Genomic DNA, 14046 nt, shown 5'->3' with positions numbered 1-14046 from the left:
CGGCTCCCTGGTGCAGTGTGAAGAGCATGGAAAAGGCCCTCTGGTGCAGTGTCAAGAGTGCAGGAACGCCTCCCTTGTGCAGTGTCAAGAGTGCAGGAGGGGCTCCCTGGTGCAGTGTGAAGAGCATGGCAAAGGCCCTCTGGTGCAGTGTCAAGAGTGCAGGAACGGCTCCCTGGTGCAGTATCAAGAGTGCAGGAGCGGCTCCCTGGTGCAGTGTGAAGAGCATGGAAAAGGCCCTCTGGTGCAGTGTCAAGAGTGCAGGAACGGCTCCCTTGTGCAGAGTGCAGGAGCGGCTCCCTGGTGCAGTGTGAAGAGCATGGTAAAGGCCCTCTGGTGCAGTGTCAAGAGTGCAGGAACGACTCCCTGGTGCAGTATCAAGAGTGCAGGAGCGGCTCCCTGGTGCAGTGTCAAGAGGTTGGAAAAGTCCCACTGGTGCAGCTTCAAGAGTGCAGGAGCGGCTTCTTGGTGCAGTGAAGAGCATGGAAAAGACTCACTGGTGCAGCTTCAAGAGTGCAGGAGCGGCTCCCTGGTGCAGTGTCAAGAGCATGGAAAAGGCCTTCTGTTGCAGTGTCAAGAGGGCAGGAATGGCTCCCTGGTGCAGTGTCAAGAGTGCAGGAGCGGCCCCCTGGTGCAGTGTGAAGAGCATGGAAAAGGCCCACTGGTGCAGTGTCAAGAGTGCAGGAACGGCTCCCTTGTGCAGAGTCAAGAGTGCAGGAGCGGCTCCCTGGTGCAGTGTGAAGAGCATGGTAAAGGCCCTCTGGTGCAGTGTCAAGAGTGCAGGAACGGCTCCCTGGTGCAGTGTCAAGAGTGCAGGAGCAGCTCCCTGGTGCAGTGTGAAGAGCATGGCAAAGGCCCTCTGGTGCAGTGTCAAGAGTGCAGGAGCGGCTCCCTTGTGCAGAGTCAAGAGTGCAGGAGCCGCTCCCTGGTGCAGTGTCAAGAGCATGGCAAAGGCCCTCAGGTGCAGTGTCAAGAGTGCAGGAGCGGCTCCCTGGTGCAGTGTGAAGAGCAAGGCAAAGGCCCTCTGGTGCAGTGTCAAGAGTGCAGGAACGGCTCCCTGGTGCAGTGTCAAGAGTGCAGGAGCTTCTCCCTGGTGCAGTGTCAAGAGCATGGTAAAGGCCCTCTGGTGCAGTGTCAAGAGTGCAGGAGCGGCTCCCTTGTGCAGAGTCAAGAGTGCAGGAGCGGCTCCCTGGTGCAGTGTCAAGAGCATGGCAAAGGCCCTCTGGTGCAGTGTCAAGAGTGCAGGAACGGCTCCCTGGTGCAGTGTCAAGAGTGCAGGAGCGGCTCCCTGGTGCAGTGTGAAGAGCAAGGCAAAGGCCCTCTGGTGCAGTGTCAAGAGTGCAGGAACGGCTCCCTGGTGCAGTGTCAAGAGTGCAGGAGCGGCTCCCTGGTGCAGTGTCAAGAGCATGGTAAAGGCCCTCTGGTGCAGTGTCAAGAGTGCAGGAGTGGCTCCCTTGTGCAGAGTCAAGAGTGCAGGAGCGGCTCCCTGGTGCAGTGTCAAGAGCATGGCAAAGGCCCTCTGGTGCAGTGTCAAGAGTGCAGGAGCGGCTCCCTGGTGCAGTGTGAAGAGCAAGGCAAATGCCCTCTGGTGCAGTGTCAAGAGTGCAGGAACGGCTCCCTGGTGCAGTGTCAAGAGTGCAGGAGCGGCTCCCTGGTGCAGTGTCAAGAGCATGGTAAAGGCCCTCTGGTGCAGTGTCAAGAGTGCAGGAGCAGCTCCCTTGTGCAGAGTCAAGAGTGCAGGAGCGGCTCCCTGGTGCAGTGTCAAGAGCATGGCAAAGGCCCTCTGGTGCAGTGTCAAGAGTGCAGGAACGGCTCCCTGGTGCAGTGTCAAGAGTGCAGGAGCGGCTCCCTGGTGCAGTGTCAAGAGCATGGTAAAGGCCCTCTGGTGCAGTTTCAAGAGCACGGCAAAGGCCCTCTGGTGCAGTGTCAAGAGTGCAGGAACGGCTCCCTGGTGCAGTGTCAAGAGTGCAGGAGCGGCTCCCTGGTGCAGTGTCAAGAGCATGGTAAAGGCCCTCTGGTGCAGTGTCAAGAGCATGGCAAAGGCCCTCTGGTGCAGTGTCAAGAGTGCAGGAACGGCTTCCTGGTGCAGTGTCAAGAGTGCAGGAGCGACTCCCTGGTGCAGTGTCAAGAGCATGGTAAAGGTTCTCTGGTGCAGTGTCAAGAGCATGGCAAAGGCCCTCTGGTGCAGTGTCAAGAGTGCAGGAGCAGCTCCCTGGTGCAGTGTCAAGAGCATGGTAAAGGTTCTCTGGTGCAGTGTCAAGAGCATGGCAAAGGCCCTCTGGTGCAGTGTCAAGAGTGCAGGAACGGCTTCCTGGTGCAGTGTCAAGAGTGCAGGAGCGGCTCCCTGGTGCAGTGTCAAGAGCATGGTAAAGGCCCTCTGGTGCAGTGTCAAGAGCATGGAGAGTGTCCCTGGTGCAGTGTCAAGAGCATTTATGCCCTGGGAAGACCCCGCCTTTAGATTAGAGAGGTTTTCAATTAAACCGGAAGGATGTCAAGGCATACTCTACAACTCCATACAGGATAAGAATTTACTGCCCTATACACGTAACAGTGGCCCGAATTTGGAGATCAGCCACGTCGTTACTAGGCTGGAAAAATACATTTACTGAGATGACTCCCCTATGGAGTAGCGAATCACTCTATCAATTGCGCTGCCTTCAGGGCTTTAAACCATGGGATCTTATAGGGATATCTTTGCTAGGTGATGTATGGAAGGGGGAGGCATGCTGAGCTGGGGGAGTTACAAGCTCAATATGAACTAGCGCCCACTGAGGTTTTCAGATATTTACACCTTCAACACGCCCTCAAGACCTACATTACTAGCGGTACCCTGAACCCCAACTCCTCCCCGCTAGAAGATAGAATCCTAGCTGAACCATTACTCAAAAAAACAGTGGGGCATATCAACAAGGGCTTTATCTCTGCTTTTTTGGCTTTAAAAGCCAAAAAAGGAGAGATAAAACTAGCGCCCTATCAACAACAGGGTGCTAACATGCAAATTTGCATGTTAGCACCCTTTTACTCTACGCTTCCCCTTGCATCTCGAATGAGATGCAAAGGGGGCGTTCCAGAGTAAAATAATAGGAGAAATGTCACTAAGCGACATTTCTCCTATTATCAGAATGTCGCTAACCCTGTTAGAGACAAAAAAAGCAGCGCTAACCGCGGTTAACGCTGCTTTTTTACGTCTGGTATTTTTCTGACTTAGCCATGATATCCTATGGAAGGAGGATATCATGGCTAAGTTTGCCTGTCCCTATCAACAAGGTAACGTGAGATTATCGCTGGGTTTCCAGCGATAATCTCACGTTAGCCTGTTAGCGTGAGGATTTTTATCGCTATTGAGATAAGCGTTGCTAATAGCACGCTATCTCAGCGATAAAAATTCACGCTAGCCGGCGATAATTATCCTAGCGCTAAGAGCGCTTAGAGATAATTATCGCCGGTTGTTGTTGATATGCCCCTGTGTCCCTAATCTACAAAAAACGAATAAACAACTCCCCCAACACTCTCATGATGCTCAAGGCTAGGTGGGAGGAAGATATTGGGGACTGTGACGAAGGAGAACGGGAATGGGAAGCGGCTCTAGGTACCTTCCTTGATGCGGCCATACACGCAGGGTTCCGCTTGGTCTATTTACGCATTCTGCATCGCTCTTATTACTCATGCACAGCAATTCAGGCCATGGGCCGGTTCTTGACAGACAGCTGCCTCAGGGGTTGTGGGGATGTAGGTCCTTTCTTCCACACTATATGGTCTTGCCTGATAATTCAATCCTTTTGGACAAAAATACAAAAAATAATGGGAGAGGTGATGGGGAGGCCCCTCTGGGAACAGCGAAAATATGTCTCCTACACATATGTGGCGAGAATACACCACTAAAATATGCAAATAAGTGGTTATCATTGGGGCTCATAGTTGCCAAACTAAACATAGCACGCCTGTGGGGGGGCAACAGTATCCCCAACAGTGAGGGAGTGGGAGCATGACATGGATTGGTGCATGACAAATGAAAAATCAATATATTTGGGGAGCGGATGCCCGTGAAAATTTTAGAAAATATGGGCAGGCTGGTGCTCACTAGGCCTGGGCGAAAATTTCGTTCCGTTCGCGGAAATTGCGATAATTTGACATTTTCGCGTTCCGCGGAGAGCGCGAAAATGTCAAAAATTCCGGTTTCCGCAGCTTGGCGATAATTTGTTTCTTGCTCGTGCTGTAAAATAATACATTCTCGCGCGCGCGCAATCGCCTTACCTGAATCCCTGCGTTCGCCGACAAGTTTTCTTGATCCGGTCGCGTTCTCCATGAGATGTTGTATTGTTTTTAGCCATTTGCGCTGTCTCGCGACAGTTCGCGCCCGCAGTGACGTCATGCGTCGTGCGATCACGTCTTTCTTCTGGCGATCATGCACCGCGAGAACAACTCAAAACAAGATGGCCGCGCCCGCAAGCAACCACATGGGTAAGTTGGCGACCCGCAACCATGCAGAAAATCTCGCGAACATGCCGGAAAAAAACTTCCGCATCTTCGCGATATTTCTGCTTGTTTGCGATAATTTTAAACATTTTCGCGATAATTTGCGAAGGTTAATTCCGCAAATTCTGCCCACCCCTAGTGCTCACGCAGAGGTCTTGATTTGGGGCCCACTGCAACGTGTGCAGTCCCGGAGCGGGACTCCCCCTGAATTCAAGAAACGTAATTATAAGGCGTGTATTGGTTAGGTTTGCCCAAAATCAATCCAGTTTGCTCATACTACATGGAAGGGGCTTCCCCTCCCGTCTCATGTTAGAGGGACATATACAATTGAAAGACATCTATGTCGCTGCTCGTGTTATTGTTCATTATGTGACTCTTGTCATTTTCTGCTGAAATCAATAAAAAGACCTGTTTAAAAAAAATATATCCTAATGCTTGCATTGTCCACTCAGAGACAGCTTCTAACATCTAGGCACATTATTATATCAAAGTGTTACCTCTAACACATTATTATTATTATAATATAAACAGTGCACTGTCACTTAACGAGTCAGAGGGGGCGCTCCAGCCACAATGGCCCTTTAATAAATGCTCAATGACACACGGCTCTTCTAATGCTGATCTTCCCTCCTGATCCTGCAGAGGGGGATTGCAAATCCCACTCCAGACCAAGTCATCCAGGTTAGTGGTCTCGGGCTAACCGAAGAGACCTGGCAGGGGGTACACCCATGCTCTCAGAGTAGAGGTCGTACATGGTAGGGACATAGAGACATATAGACATAAAGACTGCCACGGTTGGTCGGCTCATTCTGTTCACCAAGTTCATAAAGCTGGTTACTTTGTTTTATCTGCCTTATAATCGCAGCTCAATCTTTCTTTGCAAGATTACGATTGTTTCAATAAATGCATTGAAAACGTACTCTTCCTTATATATCTTCCTTATATTTTCCGAAGGTATGCATGAGTAAACAACGAAAGGGCTAAGACCTGTTTCCAAAATTCCCTTGGGGATCATGGTGTCAGGTTCAAGGTTGCCAAAATCACCTGCCACCCTGGAAATGTTAGGGGTCCATGGGTGGATGTGTGGGAACTCCCACGCTCCACATATGCAACGCCTCCCTGGGGCAGAGTAACGCAAGGTGACGGTTTGCCCTGCCTTGAGTGACAGCAAATGTATCCAGCCATGCAGGGCCATGCAAGGGGGCCGCGCATGGCTTGATAAATCTCACTTGTGTTTTGTATCGTTCTTGCGCCCGTTTGCAAGAGCGACGCAAAACCTTGATAAACCTGGTCAAAATGCTACTTAAAGAGCAAATGCATTTAATGAGGTATTCCCATTTAGTGCAAGATATGAGAAGTGTAAGGTTTAACAGTAAATTTTGGAGCACATGTTAACAAATATTTGTCAAAAATGTGGTGAGGAGATTATAGTCCTGAATTTACACTTGGGTCAGGATTTCAGCTGGTGCAAAAATGCTGCAGTGGTTCCACCACAAATTATGTCTGCGGCTGACATATTTTGTGTTTTGCAGCTTAGAACAGTGGAAAACTTGGTATTAACAATCTCTCCCTTTTGAGGTGTAGAACTGGCACTCACTAGATAATACCACCCATGGTAAATATCGCTCCACAGGGGTACCCGCTGGGTGTGGTCCTGCCTCCTCACATACTGTGAGTCTTCTAATGAGCCCCGCTGTGTTGACACGCTGGGGATATTTTTGGGAATATTGGAAAATGTTTAATTTGTAAACCAAAGAGATCTTTATATTTTCAATACCGCAGCGTTTTCCATTCACACTCTCCTGTACCCAGGCAGGAGTATCACAAGGGTCACGTTACACAATGCCTTCATTTTTTTTAGACAGGAAAAGGAAATACTATGGGGTATATTTACAAAGGGACAGCGCCACCAGAACATCACTTTTAGTAACGTTCTGGTGGTCCTATGCCCTTCTCCATATTTACAAAGCGGCTCGAAGCCACCTTGAATGGCTTAATGCCACCTTGTAAATACGGCCCCTTTACATGCATCACTTTGCGTGAAGGGAGTGTGCAATTGGTGTTGCTGTGGGCATTCCATTGAAACACCCATTGCTTTCTGAAGCTGTCCCAGATTTACAACGATGTGTAAATCTGAGGCACGCCTCACATTATCACCATTTAATAGCAGACATCAGAATAGCGCAACGAGGAGAAATACTTTTTGTTTCTCCTTGTTTTTGCTTTTCTATGTGTGCTGCATTCTGCAGGACACATAGAGCAAAACACCATTAATGATTGTTTATGTGCAGGAAGAGTGACCTTCCTGCACATAAACAAATATTAAATAATGAAGATTTGCTGCCTTTAAGTGTGCTGCAGAATGCAGCACACAAAGAGGAACAAATCACAATTATTGATTGTTTATGTGCAAGAAGAGTGACCTTCCTGCACATAAACAATCATTCCCTGCAAAGCAGGCACCGTGCCTTGCAGTATCGTGCGAGGGTGCCTGCATTGGCTCTAGGCAGCTAATTATAGCACCAGTGTTAGGAAAAAAACTGGGGCCCTTTGTTTTGGAAATTTCAGCGTGCTGTGCTCCGACATTTCCTTCTAATGTGCCCCTCTGTTAAGAGAATTATCAGCAGCCTGTCTTTGGAAAAAACATTGCATGTTGCAAGAAGAACATGCACAATCTTGAGTGTTCATTTTCAAAGTGCACTCCTTCTAGGTTATCTGGGGGCACAGCAGCACTTCCGATGGACACATTCAGGACTTACTTACAGGAGGCTTCTCACGACCTCCTAGATATGGAGTAAGACAAAGCGGTGCAAGTCTCTCCTTCGCCTTACTCAGGGTCCTGAAGGTGGAACTGGGAAAGCAAACCCGCCCTGGCGATTGAGTCAGGCAGCTGCGGGGGGGACACTGCAGCTGCTTTTGTTACATGGGGGCGATATTGCAGCTATGCTGCAAAACTAGCCCTCGGTAACAAAACCGCCCCCCGGGGTACAAAACCAGCCCCCCCGCCGGCGGCCCACCGGAGAAATTCCCGGTACCCGCTAGGGCCAGTCCGGCTCTGGCATTCAATGGGCATTGCCCTGCATGTTCCCACGCAACACACATTGATTTTGACGCTGCCCCAGAGTTCCAAAACCTCATAAACCTGGGGCAGCACCAAAACCATATGCCTCCCCAGAGCAGGCTTATCGAGGAGAAATATTTGTATTTGTCCTCATTTTTTCCTCTTTCCATGTGTGCTGCGTTTTGCAGCACACATGGAAAGAGGAAAATGCCTCATGATTGTTTCTGTGCAGGAAGGTGCCCCTTCCTGCACTAAAACAATCCTGCCTGCAACGCAGACACCCTTGCCCTATGGCGCAAGGGTCCCTATGTTAGCGCTAGGCAGCAAATTGTGGGCCACCGCAAGGGGAAAGGGCGAACCGCACCATATTTCATAAATACAGTGCATTCCCGCCCTTTCGTAGGGTAGCGCTGCAAGGAGACATGCGGCGCTGCGCAACGCCAATTCCTCGTAAATGAGGCCCTACTTGTTTGTGTGCTTTGAGGCTCATCCTGGGCAGGGGGTGAAAGGCTCAGTTGGACTTGCCTAGATTCACACTTGCAATTTGTAGGTCACCCCAGCTATCAGCAGTAACTCGTTGAACCGTCGTTCCAGTTCATATGATGGCGGTTAGACTATGTCCTCTAGGCAATGCCCTGTACCCTTTCACCGATAGGTGGTCCATATCAGGGCCTAGTTTGAGCCGGTGGTTGTTTGTGGGGGCCAATGGCACTTATTTTTGGGGAAATAACTTATTTTTCTGAATCAGACATTTATTGATCGCAAAAGATGGAAAACACACAAAGGGGAAAGTGAAAGACAGAAAAACAGCTGTAAAGGAGGCAAGCAGGAACCGTCACGAGTGAGATGAAGGGGCGGGAGTGTCTGGGAGTGGACTGTGGAGCCGGCATGAGGTGGACCTAAGACTTTATTGCCCCAGTATTCAGTGCGCGGTCACTCAATGACATCGGGCTTCTGAGCAGAGTTTTGGGCACCAGCGCTCATTAATCTACAAATTAAATATTGGTCCATGTTGAGAACAGACAACAGCACATGGTTTAAACTCCTTTAATAACTTGCATATCATACCGGACCCTATCTATAATTTAAGAAAAGACATATCAACAAATGTTTATTTCTCATACAGCGCTCCTGACTGGTCATTTATAAGTTAAACCTGAAGAGAAGCGGTTACATCTCTGCAATGAGATGTAGGAATTGTTTACAATCTTGGTGGATGGGATTCTCGTCACAACAGTATTTCAGTATTACAAGTTCCATAGGATATAATGAAATCGTAATATGTCGAGGGGGACATCCGTCACAATTGAGACGGAGTAACCGTGTCCGCCAAACTCATTACCCGGCGCATAATATTAGCGCACAAACGAGCCAGTTGTTATGTTAAAATATGCCCTGTCCGCCGTTGACACATTTTTAATTACAGCTGCTGAGTCTGGTGTTTCCTTTTCAGGCCCACGAACTGCAGAATACATTAGCATCGCCCGAGAGGAAAGTGCACGGTGAGCTATCATTGTGTGGTTAGACTATTGATTGCTGCTGTGTCCCTTTCTTCCAGTTTGGTTCTGTGTCAGCCACAGATTGACAGCTGAGGGAAACGACCTGCAGGCACCATCCCCCCCAGTGGCCTCGGTAATGTACACAGATCAGTGGCTGGCCCAGTGGGCAGCAGGCGAAATAGAGATAGCAACAGTGAAAGCGGGGATAAGCAAAGAAATCATTTTTCTAATAAAAATTGACAAAGCCAATAGGCCTGTCTAGTGTGTAGGTGAAACTGCTTAAATGTTCGTTGGGGGGGGAGGGGGAGGGGGGGAGAGAGAGAGAGAGAGAGAGAGAGAAAGAGAGAGAGAAAGAGGGAGAGAGAGACCTTGTGTGTGTGTAAATTTAAGAATGTGACGGGCATATTATCAAGAGGCAGCGATAATTAGCGCTGGCCGCTCTTAGCGTGAGGATTTGTATCGCTGGCTATTGCTGGAAATTATCACCATACTACCCCTGTATTAACAACGCATAGCGCAATGGCGATAATTATACCAGCAATAGCGATGTTTTCCACGGAACATCTCTGGTTTTGCAGCGATGTTCCGTGGAAAACTGCGATATCCTTGATGATAGGGCCTGTGGTCTTAGCCACACAATCCACCCGCCATGTTAGGTATGCCTTAGTCAGGAAGTCAGGCATACTTAACGCAATTTCAAATATCGCTACCCCTCGTTGATAATATCGCGAAGCTGCCTTCGTGATATTATCCCATGTTGTTTACACAGCCACGCCTCCTTTGCATCTCATTATCGATGCAAGGCGAGGCGTGTGGAAAACAGGCACTAAGTCAAGGAATCACGCGCTAGCGTGTCCTTGATGATATGCAATAAAATTATCGCCTCTTTTCGCCCGAAAACAGACCCTAAAGCGGCGATAATTTTATCGCGGCCCCTTGATAATATGCCCCGTGACAAGTTGGATGAATGAGTGCATTGATAGACAAATGAATGAGTGAGTCACTGAGTGAATAACGGAGTGAATAATTACTGGACAAATCAGTAAAGGGATGTCTAAGTCCGTGTGGTAGCGCATTGGTGGAGTGCTGGATGAATATGCAAGTGAATGAATAGATAGGAGTATGTAGACAAGTTAAGCCTCAGTGAGTAGAAGTGAAGCTACCGAAATTAAAAGAATTGAAAATATTATTACGAAAGTAAGCATTAAACTGGGTCTAGTGTGCAATACTGTACTACATAGTATTACGTTGCTGAGTATTGTTGTGTTGTCTAGTATTTGCATTCTATAGCAATGTATTCCATTACATTGTTGTGTTGTGCAGACACATTGTACAGTAAAGTACAGTACTGTACAGTGTAGTATTGTACAGCATAGTTGCATTGAAATGCATATTATTGGAACGTACAGTATTTTGCTTTGTTGTACACTATCCTAATTGCACTGTTCCATTGTTACATTGTAGAGTACTACATTGTAGTTGTGTTACATTGTGTAGGACTACTATATAACAAAGTACGGAAATGCTGCTATGTATGGCATTGCTGTATTGCAAAGTACTGCATTGTATAGAATGTTTGCATCGTGTAGTATTGTAGCAATACCCAGTACTGCATTGCATAGAATGCTTGTATTGCGTCGTACAGCTGTAATCCATGGGGTTGCATTGCATAGAATGATTGCATTGCGTAGTACAGCTGTAATCCATGGGGTTGCATTGCATAGAATGATTGATTGCATTGCGTAGTACAGCTGTAATCCATGGGGTTGCATTGCATAGAATAATTGCATTGCGTAGTATAGCTGTAATCCATGGGGTTGCATTGCATAGAATGCTTGCATTGCATCGTACAGCTGGAATCCATGGGGTTGCATTGCATAGAATAATTGCATTGCGTAGTATAGCTGTAATCCATGGGGTTGCATTGCAGAGAATCCTTGCATTGTGTAGTACAGCTGTAATCCAGGGGGTTGCATTGCATAGAATGCTTGCATTGCATCGTACAGCTGGAATCCATGGGGTTGCATTGCAGAGAATCCTTGCATTGCGTCGTACAGCTGTAATCCATGGGGTTGCATTGCATAGAATGATTGCATTGCGTAGTACAGCTGTAATCCATGGGGTTGCATTGCATAGAATGATTGATTGCATTGCGTAGTACAGCTGTAATCCATGGGGTTGCATTGCATAGAATAATTGCATTGCGTAGTATAGCTGTAATCCATGGGGTTGCATTGCATAGAATGCTTGCATTGCATCGTACAGCTGGAATCCATGGGGTTGCATTGCATAGAATAATTGCATTGCGTAGTATAGCTGTAATCCATGGGGTTGCATTGCAGAGAATCCTTGCATTGTGTAGTACAGCTGTAATCCAGGGGGTTGCATTGCATAGAATGCTTGCATTGCATCGTACAGCTGGAATCCATGGGGTTGCATTGCAGAGAATCCTTGCATTGCGTCGTACAGCTGCAATCCATGGGGTTGCATTGCATAGAATGCTTGCATTGCATCGTACAGCTGGAATCCATGGGGTTGCATTGCATAGAATGCTTGCATTGCGTCGTACAGCTGCAATCCATGGGGTTGCATTGCATAGAATGCTTGCATTGCTTCGTTCCTCTGTAATCCATGGGGTTGCATTGCAGAGAATCCTTGCATTGCGTCGTACAGCTGTAATCCATGGGGTTGCATTGCATAGAATGCTTGCATTGCATCGTACAGCTGGAATCCATGGGGTTGCATTGCAGAGAATCCTTGCATTGCGTCGTACAGCTGCAATCCATGGGGTTGCATTGCATAGAATGCTTGCATTGCTTCGTTCCTCTGTAATCCATGGGGTTGCATTGCAGAGAATCCTTGCATTGCGTCGTACAGCTGTAATCCATGGGGTTGCATTGCATAGAATGCTTGCATTGCATCGTACAGCTGGAATCCATGGGGTTGCATTGCAGAGAATCCTTGCATTGCGTCGTACAGCTGCAATCCATGGGGTTGCATTGTATAGAATGCTTGCATTGCTTCGTTCCTCTGTAATCCATGGGGTTGCATTGCATGGAATGATTGATTGCATTGCGTAGTACAGCTGTAATCCATGGGGTTTCATTGCATAGAATGCTTGCATTGCGTCGTCCAGCTGTCATCCATGGGGTTGCATTGCATAGAATGCTTGCAATGCGTCGTCCAGCTGTCATCCATGGGGTTGCATTGCATAGAATGCTTGCATTGCATCGTACAGCTGGAATCCATGGGGTTGCATTGCATAGAATAATTGCATTGCGTAGTATAGCTGTAATCCATGGGGTTGCATTGCATAGAATGCTTGCATTGCATCGTACAGCTGGAATCCATGGGGTTGCATTGCATAGAATGCTTGCATTGCGTCGTACAGCTGCAATCCATGGGGTTGCATTGCATAGAATGCTTGCAATGCGTCGTCCAGCTGTCATCCATGGGGTTGCATTGCATAGAATGCTTGCATTGCATCGTACAGCTGGAATCCATGGGGTTGCATTGCATAGAATGCTTGCATTGCGTCGTACAGCTGCAATCCATGGGGTTGCATTGCATAGAATGCTTGCATTGCGTAGTACAGCTGTAATCCATGGGGTTGCATTGCAGAGAGTCCTTGCATTGCGTCGTACAGCTGTAATCCATGGGGTTGCATTGCATAGAATGCTTGCATTGCATCGTACAGCTGTAATCCATGGGGTTGCATTGCAGAGAGTCCTTGCATTGCGTCGTACAGCTGCAATCCATGGGGTTGCATTGCATAGAATGCTTGCATTGCTTCGTTCCTCTGTAATCCATGGGGTTGCATTGCAGAGAATCCTTGCATTGCGTCGTACAGCTGTAATCCATGGGGTTGCATTGCATAGAATGCTTGCATTGCATCGTACAGCTGTAATCCATGGGGTTGCATTGCAGAGAGTCCTTGCATTGCGTCGTACAGCTGCAATCCATGGGGTTGCATTGCATAGAATGCTTGCATTGCTTCGTTCCTCTGTAATCCATGGGGTTGCATTGCATGGAATGATTGATTGCATTGCGTAGTACAGCTGTAATCCATGGGGTTGCATTGCAGAGAGTCCTTGCATTGCGTCGTACAGCTGTAATCCATGGGGTTGCATTGCATAGAATGCTTGCATTGCGTAGTACAGCTGTAATCCATGGGGTTGCATTGCATGGAATGATTGATTGCATTGCGTAGTACAGCTGTAATCCATGGGGTTGCATTGCATGGAATGATTGATTGCATTGCGTAGTACAGCTGTAATCCATGGGGTTGCATTGCAGAGAATCCTTGCATTGCGTCGTACAGCTGTAATCCATGGGGTTGCATTGCATAGAATGCTTGCATTGCGTAGTACAGCTGTAATCCATGGGGTTGCATTGCATGGAATGATTGATTGCATTGCGTAGTACAGCTGTAATCCATGGGGTTGCATTGCAGAGAGTCCTTGCATTGCATCGTACAGCTGGAATCCATGGGGTTGCATTGCATAGAATGCTTGCATTGCGTAGTACAGCTGTAATCCATGGGGTTGCATTGCAGAGAGTCCTTGCATTGCGTCGTACAGCTGTAATCCATGGGGTTGCATTGCATAGAATGCTTGCATTGCATCGTACAGCTGTAATCCATGGGGTTGCATTGCAGAGAGTCCTTGCATTGCGTCGTACAGCTGCAATCCATGGGGTTGCATTGCACAGAATGCTTGCATTGCTTCGTTCCTCTGTAATCCATGGGGTTGCATTGCAGAGAATCCTTGCATTGCGTCGTACAGCTGTAATCCATGGGGTTGCATTGCATAGAATGCTTGCATTGCATCGTACAGCTGTAATCCATGGGGTTGCATTGCAGAGAGTCCTTGCATTGCGTCGTACAGCTGCAATCCATGGGGTTGCATTGCATAGAATGCTTGCATTGCTTCGTTCCTCTGTAATCCATGGGGTTGCATTGCATGGAATGATTGATTGCATTGCGTAGTACAGCTGTAATCCATGGGGTTTCAT

Source organism: Triturus cristatus, chromosome 2_2 (assembly GCF_964204655.1).
Source record: "Triturus cristatus chromosome 2_2, aTriCri1.1, whole genome shotgun sequence".
In the NCBI taxonomy this organism is placed as follows: domain Eukaryota; kingdom Metazoa; phylum Chordata; class Amphibia; order Caudata; family Salamandridae; genus Triturus; species Triturus cristatus.
The sequence above is the reverse complement of the archived record's forward strand: the minus strand, read 5'-3'. Positions refer to the sequence as shown.